General features: G+C 35.7%; 1 protein-coding gene across 3 annotated transcripts in view; it reads right to left on the bottom strand.

Moving 5' to 3' along the window:
- LOC128864572 (mucin-5AC) overlaps positions 1-18,890 on the bottom strand; it is a 142,671-nt gene extending 123,781 nt beyond the window's left edge. The window contains exons 1-2 of one of the 3 annotated variants that reach the window (XM_054104331.1): positions 18,547-18,890; positions 17,312-17,382 (exon numbers count right to left, since the gene is read on the bottom strand). The gene's annotated coding sequence lies outside the window, so the exon portion shown is untranslated. The remainder of the gene's footprint in view (positions 1-17,311; positions 17,383-18,546) is intronic. The other 2 variants (XM_054104317.1, XM_054104324.1) reach the window with 2 other exon arrangements.
- Between the last annotated feature and the right edge of the window lie 1,205 nt (positions 18,891-20,095).

Here is a 20,095-nt window from a genome sequence, read left to right as displayed (position 1 = left end):
TTTTCTTCGTAAATTTGTGACTTTTTTCTTGTCTCCACGTTGTGGTACTTGTAGGTGCCGCAACGACGACTAAACACTACTTGCGGGTACTAAAAATCACAGCATCAACTCTTGAATGGGCTCAAGTAACACTTACACTGATTGAATTTAATTAAATCGACAATTGACATGGAAACTTGTTTAAGCATTGCTGTTGTTAAGTGAGTTTTTTCTCGAGTCCAACAGAATGAATGATTTTTTTAAGTGACTCTTTGTAAACTTAGTTAAGATACGGAAAATTATCGTTCATTTATTTTATTGGGTAGAGGGTGAACAAAATTTTTTGAAACAAATTCGTAGGAGTACAAATTTCATCTTATTTTCATACATGGGTACATAAATAAAAATTAAGGGAAAAAAATCTAATAAAATACTCGTTTATTTAAGGGGTTGAAAAATCACGACATACAATGCGTTACCATTTTAGTCAAACAGTCCAGCAGCGAACAAGGCACTGACCTCAGCGCCCCTCAATTCAAAATGTGTTAAAAAAGTGAGGTCGCTCCCGCTTCTCCAACAACACAACACCACACTTTGTTAGGCCCCGGCCCCTCTGGAGTGCAGGGAAATGAAAGAATGGATGAGTGTGCAAGGAAAAGCTCTGAGCTTGACCTTCAGCGAGTGTAGAGGACAAAAGCAATTCTCAAAATACACTGTATACTGCGATTGGCTTGAGTGTAATCGCGGAAACCAATAGAAGTTGCTCAGGTCGGTTCACATCGCGCAGGCCAATAGTAAATGGATCACGGGGCCCACATGCGAGGTAACTACAGATATCGAATCCAGAATGCATGAAAACAGAAATAGGTCCCTCATCAATCTCGACTGACACAGTAATTGTTATCATCACCGGACACTTCCTAATGGGACATATGGCAAATGTATGGGAGTTCCATCGAATAACTTCTGTCGCAGCTGCAGGGGCGACAGGGAAGTGGAACGTTTTCTCCAAGGCGCATATATTCAAGGTGGTAGCGTTCGAGCAACAACAACATTTTTTAAATTAGAAGGGAAAAGGGAAAGATATTATTAGAATGGAATGAATGAAAAATAGATCAAATTTGTTTGTCGCGCATTCACAACGCAACAATAACTTTCAGTCATTCCGTTTTACTGACATTTCTAAATTCAAGGCGAATGGAAGAAGAAGAAATCAGCTACTCTAATCACACCACCTTCTGTGGATGAACCTTGGCTTTCTCTGTTACTATCCCGCTCTAACCAGAACAAAGCATCGCTGTCTAAAATGTCTGGCAGACTTAAAACCAGCAGCCATTCACAATATTTCATCGTTTCTTAGAGAGACGAAGTAGTTCCACCACTACTTATGGGAAAAAGAGTGGGAGATTTGAGCCCCAAAACATGTGGTATCACAATGAGCCTTCAAGCCTAAGTGGACCGCTCTACATCTTTGTGGCAAAGGGAAATATCAAGCTGAGGGAAATTTCAATTAAAAATTCTAACTAAATAAGGAAAAATAATAATTTGTATTAATTGGGGTTTTGCGCGGTATTTCACTTCTCAATCGCCTCTCGGCTGAGCAGCGGCAACTATCAATTGCATTTCTGCTATAAAAAAACTTCTAATAGAGATCATTCCAAATATCGCCCACATGAAGAAAAAGGCGAAAACAAGAGAAAAATAAGAGGCACAATTCGACCTGAATCTTTTGCGATTGTAATGGCCACAATGACATTATTTTCATGCTATTCTTCTTAGAACTCTTTCTCTCGACATTTGGTTTAGCGGATTACCCACTTTTGTAATCGAAAGTAGAGATTTTTAAATGAATGTTTAGAAGAACATTAATAAAAACTAAATAAAATCAACAACAAAAATGTGAATATTTGTAGTAATTAAAATTGAGAGAATCAAGCCATATTCACATATTTATTCCGAAAATTTTATTGCATCAATCAATACTGGCAAACACATTGAGACAAGCTTTCCATAATACTCAAGCACCTCTCTTTATCTTTTCCCCTTAAAAATCTCTGTGGATATGAAGCGCTGCTCTCAATTTTGCCTTCAACCGATAGTACAACAACCACATTTAAATTTCATAGACAATAAACCGCTATACTAAGAGGAACAATCAAAACTTGACACGATAAAACAAATACAAAACAAAAATAACAACAAATACAGAAATACATAAACCGAGTTAGTAAATATAAATGATGAAACTAGCAAAATCTGAGTCAAGAAATAATAAAATATTCAACCTACAAAACATATCATAAAAATAAACGAATTGGGTAAAAAATACCTGGGTGCATGCACATGCACATACATACATATAAGCAAAAAGAATTGTTTTGCAAAAAAACAAGGGAATGGTACATACAACTATAGAATGAAGCAAACTGAGATAGCCAAGCCACAAAGCTGACTTAACAGAGCGTCGTACGAGTAAGCCGCCAGAAATACGTAAATCTTGCGAGTGAGTACCTTGACCAACAGTCAGGCTGCGGTAAAGGAAGCTGAAAGACCAACTAGTGAGATCTCTGCAGCAACAACCATACAACTCTACAGTCAGATACACATGTGTAGGTATGCATATGTACGCTCGCAAGTAAGTACCTACATAGGTCAGGTCTGCACGCTGGCTGTCGAATCAGTCTTAGCAGCAAACGTTCACTTAATTGTTTTTTTTTCGTCTTTAATTACAGTTTTATTGTATTTTTGTAGCTGTTGTGCGAATGGCAAAATAAAGCATAGCTCTATAGAATGCAAATGAAAAGAAAAAGTACAAAAACTAAAAAACTATTTGGAACTTTAGGTCGAGCTGTTTGTTGTACGAGTATTGGCAAGATGCTGAATAATTTACGGCTCTTTCATGTGCTTGACTTTTAAACATTTTCGAAGCCTTTGAGAAGACTAGATAATGTTATAGAGGTGTAGAAAATGATTATATGTATATAGAAATTTAGTATTTTTTTTTTAGTTGTAGGGTTAGGTTAAAAATGCCTTCGCACCAAATAGTAACCGTCGGTGCTATGTGTGGGGTGACTCCCCAAAAAACATATCTCCTCTTCTCTTAGAAATGCTTAATGCTCTTCAGCATACGTTTCCGTTTCACGCCTCTTTTTTCGGCCTCGGTAATCTAGCGTAAGTGCATTAACCTGCCATCCCAGAGGAAAGCACGTTCCTCGCACTTTTCCAAATGTACCTACTTTCCCTGTTTCTAAAAAAACCACTCCTCCAATTCCATTCCTCAACCCCAAAAACTTATCATTTCCATTATTACTCCCGCACAATAGTCTGCACATTATTTGCGTTGTGGCTGCTAAAACAAGCAAAAAACAAAGAAAAGCATACAGTTACACATTCCATCAGTGGCGCCAGCAAGAGGAAGCGAGCGACCGCGGTAATAGCGCAGACACACGAAATTTAGCGAAGTCCTCAACCATCTGTGCTATCCTTCTGCCAGGAAAATGTGAAACACAGATGGCGTTCCAGGGAGTAAGAAGGCGTTATTTCCTTAGCAACGACAGGTGGGCATTCCCGCTACTTAGGACTGGTAGCGGCAGTCTAATCACCTACCCCGTCAGAAATCAAAAACAGATTAACGAAACCAACGCAAGACTGAGTCTTGTCGAGGTCCTATGCTCGCGAGAGGAGTGAACAAGGAAAAAAAATCCTCAACGAAATTTGAGCGGGCATTCCAATTTTCTTCGCCTATCATCATTTCCTCGATTTCTTTCTTCTAATGTAGCTGTTTGCAGAGCTGTTCTCTCTTCGCTCCACCTCTCGCATTTGAAGGAGGTGTGCTCCACATAATCGTATTCAGTATCTCCATAAATGTAATTTGGCAGGTTCACCTTTCCCATTCGTCGAAAATACTTGCGAAAAGACCCTTGTCCGAACCAAAACTGTATGAGGTTATAGTTAACTTCATCGAGCTTTCTTTCTGATCGCTTTTTTAAATCGGATTTTAGTCTCGCTGTCAACAGAGCTACATCTGGTTTGCCAAAGTTTGAGCGTTTAAATGCTAATGTCGGAGAAACATAGTCCTGGAATTCTTGACAATTTGCGCTCTTATGCCAGAAAATCTATAGGGATTGTTACGCTGATAACAAAAACCGCTGCTTCTCATACTGTTCTGTATAAAGAGACCACTCTGAGAGCACAGGTGCCTTGCACAGATTGTAAAGTTTTCCGCCAGCATTTCATTCTTAGCGAATCTGTCCATATTTCGCATCCGTAAAAGTTTTCGGTCGCTCTGAGTTGGACCTCCAAGGTTTGCCATGAGCTTACTTAACAAGCTGCTTACTTTGGCAACTGATGCGGCAGCATGATTTATGTGCGCCCAGTAAATTAATCTTGCGTCTGGTTGCACTCCTAGATATTTGACCACTCTCTGTGTCGATAAAGTGTTACCGAGTACTTGCAAATCTACTTCTAATGGGGCCTGTTGGTTAGAAGGATTAGCTCTGTTCTTTCTATAACTAGTTTTAGTCCGTGGTCCTCTAGCCATGTCTGTACTCGAATTACCACCTGATTTAACTTACTTCTGGCTTCGTCAGTGTTTCGAGCGATTATTACAGATGTAATGACGTCTGCGTATCTAAATGCACATCCTCAGGCATCCCTATTCGAAGGATTACATCGTAGTTTATGTTCCAAATTTCCGAGTATTGATCCTTGGGCCGCACCTTTGTTTCCTTTTGCATCCTTCGGGGGTTTCGTATTTTTATTTTTTATCAATATGTAGAAATTTAGTGGTAAAAAAATAAAATAAAAGCATCCAGATCACCGTCGTACTTTCAGACGCCGCGTTAATAATTATTTAGGTGCTAGCCTAACGAGAATGTGTTCGGCAACGTTAGACGAAAATGTGCTCAACTTTCAACTCTACCAGAACTGTCTCAAACAAAGGCAAAAAAGGCAACTTTTCAACGAACAACTGTAAAGTATAATAACATTTATTTACCCTTGACAAATGTAGAATTTTATTTCGGAATTACCTCTTTTTTTTGTCCGGACAACTAGCAAGTACAGCACTCGGACACAATTAAGTTCATTGTACTGCACTCGGATTCCCTTTTAATTGTCTTTAAATCTACCCGATCTCCGAAGAAATCTGAGTACGTGGTCACTTCTTAACACATCAGTGCCAAAGACCTAAAGCCTGATTCCAGTAAATGCACAGAAAGTGGTCCGCCGTCTCATCCTCCTCTTCAAAAGCTGGGCAGAGTACACTGTCTGAGATGCCTACCTGTGCTTCGCCCCCAGAAAGTGGCCCGTCACCAGTCCAACCAGCTGCCTGCTCTCCCTTCTGCTTAATGACAGAAGGATTTGCGAAAGTCGGTCGGACATGACAGTTAACATCAGTTTAGTCCATCTGCAGCCTCTCTCAGACTGCCAAGCTCGCTTGCGGGTTGTAGTAACCCATTTGCTAACCATGGCTTTGATGGCTGCAAAAGGGAGTGGCAGAACGGGCTCCGGGCCCATTACCTCATACAAATATAAATAAATAAATTGGCATAAAGAGAGTTTCATTTTTTCCGCGAAAAAACAATTAGGGGAATGAAACGGTACTACATATACAGATTCGCTAAGAAATCAGTAATTAAGAACTTGGTACAAAAAAATTTTAAAATTTAATAAAACCTGATTCGTAGAAAATATTAAAAACCTTAATGAACGTAAATATGAAAGCGATTTACATTCAGTATAAAAAAGCAAAATTAATTAGAATCTCTTAATCAAAAGTGTAGACAAGAAATGCGAAAAATTAAAAACATTAACGGATCTCTAGAAAACAAAATTAAAAAAATCAAAACCAGAAATTCAAATAAAAAATGTTATTTATAAATGAGCTGAAATTTCTGTGGCGTGGAGTGTAAGCACGAAAAGGTACTTAAATATGTAACTTTGAAGCACTTAATGAAGGCAACCACTGGAGTTGTTTAGTAATTGTGAACTTCGCTTCACTTTACTAATTGTGAGCTTGACAAGATCACATAAATGCAAATGCTTTTCAAATACGCGAATAACTGTATGCACAATTGAATGCTCAACGTGACTCTAGGCGTAATTTTAGATATCCTTTAAAGTGATCGTACAGAATTTTTTTTTCTTGTTTTTTTTTTGTTTTTTTGTAGAACGAAACCTCTAAACAGATTTACTTGATACAAGTAATGAAGATCGTTACCATTTGTATAGGTAAAAGAAACGTTAAAAATTAGCCATTTAGTGGGTGTATTGACATTTTCTAGCATTACTCATTAACCAGCCCTATCATGCAATTCATCGTAGACTGTGTTTCGTAGAAAATAAGAAATTGTAATCATTCAATTCGAATAGCTCCGAACGTGCATTCGTCTCGTAACGACGAACCTTAGAGTTTCATACAATTTTTCTACGGCGACGCTAGGCTAACGGACGAAAATTAGAACGAGTAATAAAAAGAGGATTTAAAAGGAAACAAATAAAAAACTGTTAAATGTAAGTCCTATATTAACTAAACTATAAATGAAAAGAAATTTTTGAAGTATATGTATGTACTTTTATGTGACTTCCACAGGTGAAGTTGTAACTACATTCTTTTCCAAACAGAAGTTTTTGCCATCCTGAAAGTAACGAATGGATAATCGAGAGGGGATGGACCGGGAAACAGATTGGAGTTTTCAGTGACAGTCAGGCTACACTGAGGGCCCTGGAGAACGCGAAGCAAACCTCAAAGATTATTCAAGAATGTAAGAAGAAGCTTAATTCTGTCGCAAGACAAAACAGGCTTGTGCTTATATGGGTTCCAAGACACTCCGGTGTTCAAGAAAACGAGATTACCATAGAATTGGCCAACCGTGGATCAGCGGTTCCCCCACAGGAGCCAGATACAATAATCGGATTCAGTTCCGCAGGAATAATGAATTGGATCAGCGAATATGTATGCAATTTACATAAAGAGCGATGGTCCGGTCTAGAACACTGCAGAACTGTTAAGTGTTTTGTGGCTAGTCCGAACAGAAAACTGTCAAACTTGCTACTACAACTTAGAAGGAAAGACGTTCGGTTGATGATCGGTATCATTACAGGACACAACCCATGGGGTCAGTGTATGACCACCATTGGAATCATTGAGGACCCAATGTGCCTGTCTTGCTTGGAGGAGACGGATAGCACTGAGCACTGTCTCTGTGAGTGTCCTATCTTTGCTAGAGCACGGCTACGAGTTTTGGGTTCCGATGTCATGAGAATGAGTAATATTCGTTCTCTAAAACTGGAGGATATTTACAGATTTGCCAAAGAATCTGGAAAATTCTCACAGGACTAACTATCTCTATCTGTGTCTCTATTTTTTCCTATCTCTTTCTCGGATACTTTTCTCCTTCCCTCCTTGACTATCTACCCCCTTTCCAGAGCTTTAAATACAATTGGCTTTTTTAGCCTGAGTGTTTTAGTAGCCACCAAATCTCCTGGTGCTCCTTGGCTCGACATTTTCAAATTTAAATTTCAATAAAGAAGAAATCAATCATCATGGCATTGATACTGTAGTAACCTTTCCGGCTGTATGTAGTAGAGGAATTTTTCTGTAGTGTGGAAAATAATTTTTATGTGCGTTCCATCCACACCCAAAATGATGCCAGGAAATCTATATTTTTGATAGAATTCCATTTTGTGTTGCCGTTTTTCATTGGCACAATCGTGTTTGTAGTGACGCCAATACGTCTTTAAGCACATAGCTAAATGTCGACAGCCCCGAAATCTTTGCCAGCTCCGTGCTGATAGCCTCCCTTCGGGTTCGTCCATATCGAGAGGGTTGCTTGCATTTGTCAATATTTTTCGCTCAATTCTGAAACTGCGTTTGCATCTCTCACTTTCCTTCTCCATTAACATAACCGAACATGTCAACGAATACATTTTAATTTGAAAATTCAGCTAACTTGTCAAAAAACTTAAAGATTATTTGCTTGTTTAAATTAAAGTGAGCTGTTGTCGAAATATCAAAATTTGGCATTTGAGTTTGACAGCGCTTTTTTCGTGTTCACATGGCACCCACGATTACAGTTTTTTTGTATTCGTGGTAGGTATTCGTATTCGAAGGTTTTCTACGACGGATTCTATCTGATTTCTTATTACAAACTCCTAGAAATTATACCATTCCACCGGCAGCCGGTTCTATGTTACCAGAGTGGCCCCGGTTCGCATCCCGCTAGGGACTGTCGATTCAGCAGCATTCCTTAAAAATTATATGCTATTACAACAACAAGCGCTATTGAGCACTAGTATCACCTTCTGAGAAAAATCTGCATACCTTTGGACTTTTCGAAAATGGCAAAAACTAAAGAGATTTCAATGTTATGAGAATTTATTTTCTTTCTTTTGTGCAATGTGTGTTACATTATTATTTTTATCAATTTATTTATGCGCAAAACAGATATAAATTATCAAGGCATAACAAAATGTATGTGCCTGCACAATATTTCAAATTACTGACATCATAAAACATAATAAAATCAAAAAATTTATTAAACAATAAAAAGTGGCAAAACATATTATTATAATTTTTAAGTAATAAATACTAAAAAATATATATATACATACATACATATGTACAACAGATCAGGTAAAGTATTTTTGTAAGGCGCTTATACATACATACCTACATACATACATACATATGTACATAGGTATTGGTGGTCATGTTGCGATGACTCAGCTAACCATTGCTGACTTGAGTATAAGCTGAAGTAGATGGAGCGAATTGAAACTACTATTCAAAACACGTTCTTGCCATAAAAAAGATCAATGAAAACGAAGAACAAGATAAAATTGCTTGGACATGCAAAAAGACCGACTTGGCTCATGAGACCGCAGCGAATGCATTGCGCATAGAACTGAGCGTAGTAGGCAGGAAAGAGGAAAATAGCTGATTTAAGTGATAAGAATGCAAAAAAAACGCAATAAAAAAATGAAAATAGGAAAAAAAATGAAAAAAGAAAAAAAAGTAAAAAAGCACAAAAAAAGTAAAAACAAAAGCATAAAAAACACAAAACCAAAAAAAAAAAAAACAGAAAACCCAAAAGTCATTAAACGACGCAAAAGTTGTAGAATTTTTTGAAGAAACCAATTCTTGAAAAGTTATACTTGAAAAAATTCAACTTGTAAAATAAATTAAAAAGTAAAACTACTTATGCCGATCGAAATTTTTTTACATAATTTTGGACACATATGAAAATATAATAATGAGGGTCAGCTGCGTTTATAGCGGTGGGAAGACCGTCAGCCGAAGCAAGAATATATAATTGTGTTCAGCTGACTTTTTTTTTATTATAATCTGGTATGCAGTACAGTGTACTCTTATGTATACATATACACTCCAATAAATATTACGTATCTATAATAACGCATCAAAACACGTCCTTATTCCCATTTAGCGTAAGCTATACCTACATACCAAATTAGTAAAAAACAAAATAAAATCTTGTAACTCACACAACTCTTTTAATTGTCACTGTCAAAAAGGCTTGTTTTTGTTCTTTCGAACTAAAAAAACAAATTCGAAATCGGATGGAAATTGGCGAAGTTAGGAGTGATTGTTCACATCAACCTACTGAAAAACGGTTTTATGGCCATAAAATGAGATTTTGGGGGTGTATTGGAAATTTCTTCTATACCATGTTTCTTAGTTTTACTATACCTACAAGTTGTGCTAGGTCTCCATAAAAGTATATTTAATTTTTTCTTTTTTGTCACACCGTGTAATTTGATGGCATTTATTTTTTGAATATGATATCCGGCATATGGCCTATTCGATCGGTCCACTTTTTTACTACCTTTTCCAAAAAATCTGAATAGAAAATCTAAATGCGCCCAATCAGTTAAAATGCGACGCAAACGATGGTTATTTTAAAATTTTCCACATAGTCGAAAGACAAAGGCAGGCCAACAAGTCGAGAACGATGTCGAATCGACATTTCGGCATTTCCTTCAACGCTTCGCTTTGTGAACTTCACGAACAGATTCGTTTTTTTTTTTAACACACTTTTATTAGCTTGGGTTGTATGTATGTATGTATGTATGTATGTATGTAACGGAATCTTTGAGCTTAATTTTCACTGGCTTCTAAAAATCGGATCGACTTGGAATTTTGCACACCTATCAAGGACCGATGACAATGCAATAATTTGATAAAAGTTTTTCATTATCCTTATTAGGATTGCCAGGATTAATATTTTCTTTTTTTACCTGTGGGCAAAAAGTAAGGTGATTTTGGTTGTAAAATGAAAAATCTTTATTTATTCTTGTAAATCAGTTTCTCAGGCTCCCTCCACGAAATAAGTTCTTCATCCCGATTACTTCTTTATCACGGCCGATAACTGCATAGCTTTAGACTCACAGTCGATAAGAAAGAAATTAAATATAACACGAATATATCGAATCATATAGTGATTCCAGTTCCAAAAGTGTCAAATCCAAAAACAGCTGTAGAATATAGACCAATAAATATGTTGCCAACTTTAGAAAAAGTAATTGAAAAGGTGGTTAGTAAGCAGCTCACAAAATTCGTACAAGACAATAATATTATAATTCGGCAGCAATCTGGTTTTAGAAAGGGTCATTCTTGTGAGACGGCCTTAATTTGGATAATTCACGAATGGAAAAAGAGGATTGATGTTGGAGACAAAGTACTTGCGATATTCCTTGATTTCAAAAAAGCTTTTGAGACAATTGATCGCGGTATCCTTATTCAGAAATTGGAAGGCTATGGAGTCAGAGGTGTTGAAAAGAAATGGTTTGAATCCTATCTTTGTGGAAGATCGCAGCAAACAAAAATTATGGAATTTACTTCTCAAGAGGAACATGTAGATATTGGAGTGCCTCAAGGTTCAACGTTAGGAGTGGATCTCTTTTTACTATATATCAATGAAATAAATACGGTGTTAAAGTGGTGTATTATTGCTTTGTTTGCTGATGACACCTTGCTATACATAGCTGATAAAAATCTAAGTGATATCCATAACAAGGTACAAGAGGACTTGAAAAATCTAGAAATATGGCTGTGCATGAATAAATTAAAGCTAAATACCGATAAAACTAAATTCATGATTCTCAACTCGAATGAAAATATGCGATTACAAATTGGTTGTGAAAGCTTAGGTGAAGTTAGCACAATAAAATACTTAGGAGTCATAATCGACAAACAATTAAATTTCAATGAACATGCTGGCTATATATGCAATAAAATTAGTAAAAAGGTGGGATTTTTGAGCAGAATTAGAAAAAGACTGAGTTTTGATAATGCAGTAATGATTTTTAACACAATCATATTGCCACATTTTGATTACTGTGCAACTATTCTTTATATGTGCAATAATGATATTAAAAAAAGACTTCAAGTTTTGCAAAATAAAGCAATGCGTGTAATAATCAAGTGAAATATATACACATCAACGTCTTCTATGTTACAAATGTTAATGTGGTTGAATGTAAAGCAACGTTTGGCGTTAAGAGTCCTAGTTTTTGTGTTCAATGTAAAGCACAGTATGTTTCCTGAGTACCTACAAGAAGAGCTCGTCTATGTCAGAGATATTCAACCCTATAATTTGATAAGAGCAAATGACTTCAGATTAGGATGATTTAATAAGAGAAGCACTCAGAATTCAATAATGTATAATGGTGTAAAGTTATTCAACACTTTACCAGATGTAATAAAAAATGAAAATAATTTGCTTCACTTTAGAAAACTTGTAGTGGATTTTATAAAATTAAATATAAATTAAATGAATTTGGAATTTTATATCATGTAAAATAATAATGTAAAATGAATTATAAATGTAAAAGTTATATATAACTAATAAAGAAATAATAATAATAATAATAATTAATTCACTGACTGCAATGATAACAATATTCTATTTGCATTCATAATAAAAAATAGTTTAAAAAAAAATTAAAAAACACGCTTTTTTGCTAGTCGAACTAAAAAGTATAAAATAAAAAATTGTTTAAAAAAATTAAAAAACACGCTTTTATTGCCAACGAACTAAAAAGTAGAAAATAATTTTAATGACAAAGAGACCTATAATGAAGTAATAGCAAATCGAACGATCAGTCATAGTCAACTACCCCAGAACAGAACTATAACAAAAGTTAAGATACAAATAGAATAATTCAAATTAGAGTTAAAAGCGTGGGATGCATTTTGCTTCAGTTTCATAACCCTCTGTACATAGGTAGTTGCCAATAGAATGATTGTAATATTTACTATATCAAGCATTTTTTTAACGCAGTTTGCCATTCTTACAGTTCCCATACAGCTAGCTAAGAAACACCCGATATTAAGTCAATATTATTAAATTAACTAGTTAAAGAGAGAAACGAGAAATTTAATTTATAAATTATAATTCACCTCACACAAAAACAAAAAAGGACTACACAAAGTCATGCAAGTAATAGAAGTGACATTTTTGTAGTATATCAGACCCGTTAGATAGTCCTAACTAAAGGATTTTCCAATAACAGGTGTTGTTTAAATATATAAAAGGCTAACGAGAGATGATTAACGATTTTTTATGGCCGCAATTGGATGGTATTGATCTGGACAACGTTTATTTTCAACAAGACGGCGCTACGTGCCACACAAACAACGAAACCTTTGATCTTTTACGGGAAAAGTTTCCGGACCGTGTTATCTCCCGAAGAGGTGATCACAATTGGCTACCGAGATCTTGTGATTTAAAACCTTGTGACTTTTTTCTTGGGGGCTACGTGAAAGAGAAGGTCTACGCCAACAGCCCAGGGTCGATTCAAGACCTCAAAGATAGAATTCGTGAGGCTATCGAGGACATAAGGTAGCCCTTTGCAATTCGGTTATGGAAATGTAAGCGTGGTCGTGATGTTATTTTCCACTATTAACGGCATACCTTCCTCTTTATAATGAAATAAATATCCGATCATTTATAATAAAAAATACCATTTTTCTTTGCATATCAAAATAACACCTCTTATTGGAAAATACTTTATTTTCATTGTAAATAAATCCCTCACTTTACATTCAGCTGCTATAGGTGTGGTGAATATATATAAATAAAATCGATATAAATCGATTACACTGAGCGGACAGCAATTTTCGGGCCCAAACCAAAAAAATTGCAAATGAAAGTACTCATATAGAATCGTAAAACCCCAACTGGGGTTTGGTCTACTGGGTCACAATTTTGTTTTTACAGTGAATTAAACTTTCGCAATATTAATCAAATGCTATATTAAATAATATGGTAAATCCAGTACAGATACTGATTTTTCCTTAATTTTGTCTTAGAAGACTTTTAGTAAAATTTAATGACACATTTTTTGTACAACATTTTAACCCCTGGTATCCCTCCGTTTTGTGACTATTTAACCCTTTTTTTTCAAAAGTTGTTGAAAAGCCCTCTTAAACTGGGTTTTAAAGGGTTAATTTGTTCTACAAAAAGATTCCTTGGCAAATTTCATTAGGCGTTATCAAAGACATTGAGCACCTATGGGTTAAACGTACTTGAAAAAAATGTAACAAAAACAAATGTATGTATTTCAGGTATTCCATTTTAGTTAAAAAGTTGTCACTTTAGATGATGACTCACGATTAATTTCTGCTCTTACCAATCAAAATCGAATTATTGACATTTTTGTCCACTTTATTAGCTGATCCATTCCACAACAATATGCAACGGTATTTTATCACTTCAAACGGCTCTATAAATTGAAGCATTGATAGCATAATTAACAAGATAGATAATTCTAACTTGTTTCAAGAAAAAAGGTCATTATTCCGAAGACAGATGAGAATAATGAACTCTCTCTCTCGTGAGAGATGTGAAATGAATTAAGTACCCTTAATAATACCAAAGACAAGTGAGAGAGAGAGAATAGTTCTCCTGCAGTTCAATGATTTAGACTGTTCAGAATTCATTTCACATTTTTTCCAGAATTTTTACCCAAATAATATTGTTAAGCAAAATTAGGAGCGCCTCCGATGTAAATAAAATACTGTGGGTTTTGCTCACCAGCTTTATTTCAAGTAAATTTTTACACCATCCTTGCCGTAATTCCTTTTTCTCAGGCGGTTGAGAAAACAATAAATAATCAAAAAGCAAAATGACTTTGTTTCATTGATAAAAATATAAATAAAATATTTAGGCACCAATAAGGCTGCTATAAAGCAATATTGCGCCGACAAAATACTTACTGAAATAATATTAAACTTTCCACAAGTTGTGCCCAACAACAACACCATCTCACCACCAAGCTATCTTGGCAAAAGAAAAAACCACATATTTCTTGCAGAAACCTAATAATAAGCGAACGCGTCTTAGTTCGCTTAATCGCAAATATTAAAGCAAAACAAAAAAAAACAACAACAAAATAAACAGAGAACGAAATAAGCTGGCTCTTAATAAAATAACAAAAAACCCTATACACATGTTGAAAAAACAATAACAACGTAAATATAAATATTCAGAGTGTTGCGGTCTACAAATGCCAAAGTGATGTTGAAAGTCGTTTTGCCAGTTTGACAGCCAACTAGTGAAGCCGCGCTAGACAAGAGCGAAAAAGAGCCAAGTTAAATAGCTAGAGTTGTTTTACTTAGAGAATTAGTGGGGAAGCGGAGGGGGAAACTATTAAAAAACACGTTTTCCAAAGGCAGTTAACAGTTTTTATTATTTCAAGCGTAATAATAAATTAGTTATAAGAGGATTTTGTAGGGAGAGCTTTTCAAGGTGGACGTTTGGGATTTTTTTACAGGTTTATAAATCAAGAATCCAAACGACATGCAAAAATTAAAAAAAAGGTAAAAAGTTTATACCTGGAACTTATTAAGTTTACGTTTTAGAAAATTACATTTTTTTCTTTGTTCTTTTGACTGTATTTCTGTGTTTAGTGGCACTTCAAAAATAATATGCGACGCGACGATGATTGTTAGAGGTTATACAAAAAAAAAAAAACGGAGAAATGGTGGGATTTCTTCCTTTGCGGTTTTTTGTCGCGAGGCGGCTATTTATAGGATATTGTGTTCTTCGATATTTACGCTTTAAATTATACAATAATAATTAAAAAAAAAGTAAATAATTCGCTCGTGCACTTCTGTTAGGTGTTTGGCCGAGCTCCTCCTCCTATTTGTGGTGTGCGTCTTGATGTTGTTCCACAAATGGAGGGACCTACAGTTCAAGCCAACTCCGAACGGCAGATATTTTTATGAGGAGCTTTTTCATGGCAGAAATACACTCGGAGGTTTGCCATTGCCTGCCGAGGGGCGACCGCTATTAGAAAAATGTTTTTTTTTTATTAATTATAATAATTACATATATATTTGTATTCTTAAAATATGTTCCATTTGTGGAATAACATCAAGACGCACGCCACAAATAGGAGCAGGAGCTCGGCCAAACACCTAACAGAAGTGTACGCGCCAATTATGTATTTATTATATTAAAAAACACAGCAGAATTTTAAGAATAAACAATGCGTAAGTTTTAAAACTCCAAAATAAACTCTATACTTGAACACCCTATACTTAGTAAAATGCGAATTCAGAACTTAAAACACCGATTATGAGTAAAGCTGGTGCGAATAAGTTCAGACACTGTCACTTGAATTTATTATTTATTTCGAAAAAAATGGCGAGAAATATTTTCAGCAAAGCCACATTGAAAAGTTTAGCTACGATTTGAATACTTTGCTTATTTTATTTATTTATTAAGTCTATTGAACCTGCGAAGACTATTAACAAATTTAAGCTATTTTAATAATGGAAAAAAAGTATTAGGTGCGCAACTAAGTTCCCGCTGTTTGTCAATAGATGTCGCCAGCAGTGTGTGCTAGTCGATTCTAACATAACCTAAACGTCATAAACCAAGCTTAGACATATGGTAAACAAACTGCTTCGACACATTAATGATTTTGTTTTGGTATCATTTACTTTTGGTTTTGTGAAAATGCCTGATTTTGTGCCGAATAATCGTCATTTGCGGGAAGTGTTGATTTTCCTCTTTCATTTGAAAAAAACGGCGGCTGAAGCGCATCGAGAGCTACAAAAAATTTATGGAGATGCTGCTTTAAGTGAAACAACGTGCCGAGACTGATTCCGTCGCTTCAAAGACGGTGATTTTAATGTTGACGACTGTCCGCGTGAAGGAAGGCCAAAAACCTTCGAAGACGCTGAATTGGAGGCATTGCTCAATGAGGATCCGTGTCAAACGCAAGAAGAGCTTGTTTCAGTATAAGGAGTTACCCGCCAATCCATCAATCCATTTCCAAGCGATTCCTCAGAAACAGGGGACTTGGGTTCCTTATGAGTTAAAACCAAGGTATGTTGAACGTCGTTTTTCGCCTGTGAACAACTGCTCCAGCGGCAAAAGAGGAAGGATTTTTTTCATCGCATCGTGACGGGTGATGAAAAATGGATTCATTACAGCAATTCAAAAAAAATAAAGTCATGGGGACTGCCCGGTCATGCTTCTACGTCGTCGCCTCGGCCGAATATTCACGATGCGAAGGTTATGCTATGTATTTGGTGGAACCAAGTTGGTGTTATTTATTATGAACTGTTAAAACCAAGCGAAACCGTCACTGGGGATCGGTATCGACTTCAATTGATGCGATTGAGCCGAACACTGCGTGAGTAGCGGCCGCAATACGTGGAGAGGCATGAAAAAATGATTCTACAGCATGACAACACTCGGCCTCACGTTGCCAAACCCGTTAAAACCTACCTGGAAACACTAAAATGGAAAATCCTACCCCACCCGCCATATTCTCCAGATATTACGCCGTCCGATTATCACCTGTTCCGATCGATGGCACACAGTCTAGCTGACCAGCAGTTCCATTCATATGAAGACATCAAAAAATGGCCTGATCCGTGGATAGCCTCAAAAGATTAACAGTTTTAGCGCGACGGTATACGAGATCTACCAGAAAAATGGGAAAAAGTGGTAGCCAGCGATGGGCAATACTTTCAATGATTCACTTGAAACCATTTTTTCAGAATAAAGTTGTATTTACATCAAAAAAAACAGTGAGTCCTACCAACATAAGAAAAAAATATGGACCGGTTTCCATGTGCGCGGTTCGTTTAAATTAAACATTCCCGGTACTTTTTGATCATAGTGTAATTTCTTATTAGATATATACGTAATTGTTTTCGTCGAGAGAAAACTTCAAGTTTGGGGAACTAAATTTTTTTTTTTTTTAGGTATACAAATTTCGACTCGTGAGCATAAAAATAAATTGCATTTATTTGCTTGCGTATTTTACCATTTGAAAATAAACCAAAACTTACCAAAGTTTAATTTAAATTATTTTCCAACAAAATTCCTTGAGCGTAAAAGTCGGCAAATAATTTGTGTGTAGCTGGAGATGAGATGAACAGTTGTTTATTTAGATTTATTATAAATTTTAAATTCAAAAATTAATAAAGCTTATTTATTTCAATTTCTTATGTTAAACGTTGAGTTTAAATTTTTGTGTACTTGATTTCTCACATATTTTCTTTGCTTGACAAAATTAATTAGAAGTGGTTTTATAAAACTTCATTTTGAGTTGGAGCAGAATTTTAAACGCTAGCATAACTCGTTAATTACCGTTGCCAGTTGTAGTGTTTTTGCTCAACTTTTATTTTATTTTATTTCATTTCTTCTTCCTATTTTCGCATTTGTTTGGTTGTGTGGGAATTATTTTTGGCGTGGCCCGCTTTAAACGGTTATAATAATAACCAAAAATGCACAGAATCGACACTTTCCATTTTCGATTCGTTTACTTCGGCATTTTTGCTATGTATTTTTTTTTTTGTTTTTTTTTTTTCTTTTTTAAACTTTCAAAGCAAGTTTATTTTATATTACAATTCTCTCTTACCTTCAAAATATTTTCTCTATTCTTTTATTCAATTTTTTTTTTGTTCTAACAAATGCATTCAGCACATGGAAATACAACAATAAAATAGATGCCGTTGTGTGCAAAGTGGTGAAAATTAATTTATAATGAACTCAAGCAAAATTATATTCAATTATTAAGCTGAAAACCCTATTATTGCTTTCTGCTGTCAAACAACCATAAAACCATAAAAGCACGAAACCGAAAAGGAAGCTAGAAGAATCAGCGAATCTAGCGAGTTGTGAAATGACAATATTTGTTCAATTAACACGTTCACTTCAACGCGGCAGTGCTAACAAAAAATTATAATAACAATAATACAAAAAAACAAAAAACAACAATAGCAATAAAGCACACAAACAAAAAGTTGTTAAAAAAACTTTAAAACAAAAACAATAATTTCTAAATGAGCACTAAATGAGTATATACATATTTAATTATTAAGTATAATTATTATGTGATTTCCCAAACAAGTTTTAACATAAGCGCGCGAATCAGGCTTCAAGGCGCTCATATGCAAACACGCACAAACTTTTTACATTTCCCAACACTTTTCGCACTTTAACATTGTCCAATATTTGGCTCATGAAAATTTCTCGCATTTTCACACTAAAGTGTGAACACTTGTGATCTATGCATGTATACCTGTGATTTATATCTTTTCCAACAAACAATTGGCTAAATAAAATTCGACGTCTTTTATGTTATTTCTAAACTCATACACTTCGATTTCAATTTCGTTTCGAAAATAGACGCCTCAACTCGCAATTCGGTGGTTTTGTGTTTTTCGTTCACCTTTTCAACAGCCACAAACAGCACTAGGGGTTTTTGTTGCTTATGCTGTTGCCTGTTTTTGTTTTAGTAAACGCATTGGTTTTGTTTCGGAATATGGTAATAAATCACACACGCGCGCGCAACCGCAAGAAAAACACAACCGTTCGTCTACGTTGTTCACACTCAAATGATTCGCGCTGTGCTCAACTCGACTGATATCCATAGTTGAAGCATCAGCAACGTGGAGCTCGAAAACCAATTGCCGCTCGCTTCGCTCACTCATCAACGCAACGGCAAATTGATACTGCTGCATGCACTGAGAGTTTTGTTTACAGCTCCAATAGCTTGATTTATACGGTGTTGTGTGTTATTGTAGAAAAGCAAAGGGGCTGCGAGCGGGAGAGTAACCGCACAACAATTTCGCAATGCAATGCTCCATCCTCCAAAATGCTTGTCGCTTTTTGTTTGTTTACGTGCTTTTTTGTTTGATCGCCCAGCAAAGTCACTAAAAAGTGTTTGCTGGCTGTGATAGCATCACAGAGGGTCGGTTTAGAGTTGAAGTGCACAAAAATATTCTTAGATATACAGTGGCCGACATAACTATGAATACCTTGAAGAAATATTTTGTTATGGAAATAAGTCCGTAAGCTGCTCCTCGAATTTAAGATTGTACACATCATTTTTCTAAGTGTGAGCTAGCAAACCAGCGCCGTTAAAAATGTGCCGTTATCTTTTCACATGGCAGATTCACATGGCAATTTTCAGTAATTGCGTCTCAGTTGCTTTTCGGATTCGACAAAAGTGTGCATACCACTAAAATATCCGCGTGTGTTGTCCTTCGTTTTAAATATTTCCCAAATTCGTAGTGAAAAGGTAATGGAAACAATCTTTTAGTGTTTATTTTACCTTGTATTTTACAACAAATATACTTTTAGCATATTGTAATGCCTAAGTCGAAGGAAATAAGCATTGATTTAAGAAAACTAATTGTTCAGGACCACAAATATGGAATGGGGTATGGCAAAATTGCTAAAAAATATAATAGATGCAAGTCAACCATCCAGAGAGTTATAAAAAGTTTAAAAAAAAAAGGCGGCTTTGCGAGCGCTCCAAGAACAGGTCGGCCAAGAGTAACCAATTCTCGCGATGACACGCAAATAGTAAGGGGAATTAAGAAAGTCCCGACAACTTCGGCAAGGTTTATTAAAGAAAGTCTTCAAATTAATGTAAGCGAGCGAACAATTCAGCGGAGAATTCGTGAAGAGGGGTTTTCTATTCATTACATTTCTATTCATTACACGATTGAAAAAAGAGACATCTCCAAGTCTGCACTATCTTAATGATCTCATCTCACACGAGAGTCCGTCCACAACTTCCTCCAACCACATCTATCACATTCGAAAAAAAAAAACAAAAAACA

Source organism: Anastrepha ludens, chromosome 2 (genome assembly GCF_028408465.1).
Source record: "Anastrepha ludens isolate Willacy chromosome 2, idAnaLude1.1, whole genome shotgun sequence".
Taxonomy (NCBI): domain Eukaryota; kingdom Metazoa; phylum Arthropoda; class Insecta; order Diptera; family Tephritidae; genus Anastrepha; species Anastrepha ludens.
Note: the sequence above shows the minus strand (reverse complement) of the source record. Positions and strands in the feature narration are given on the sequence as shown.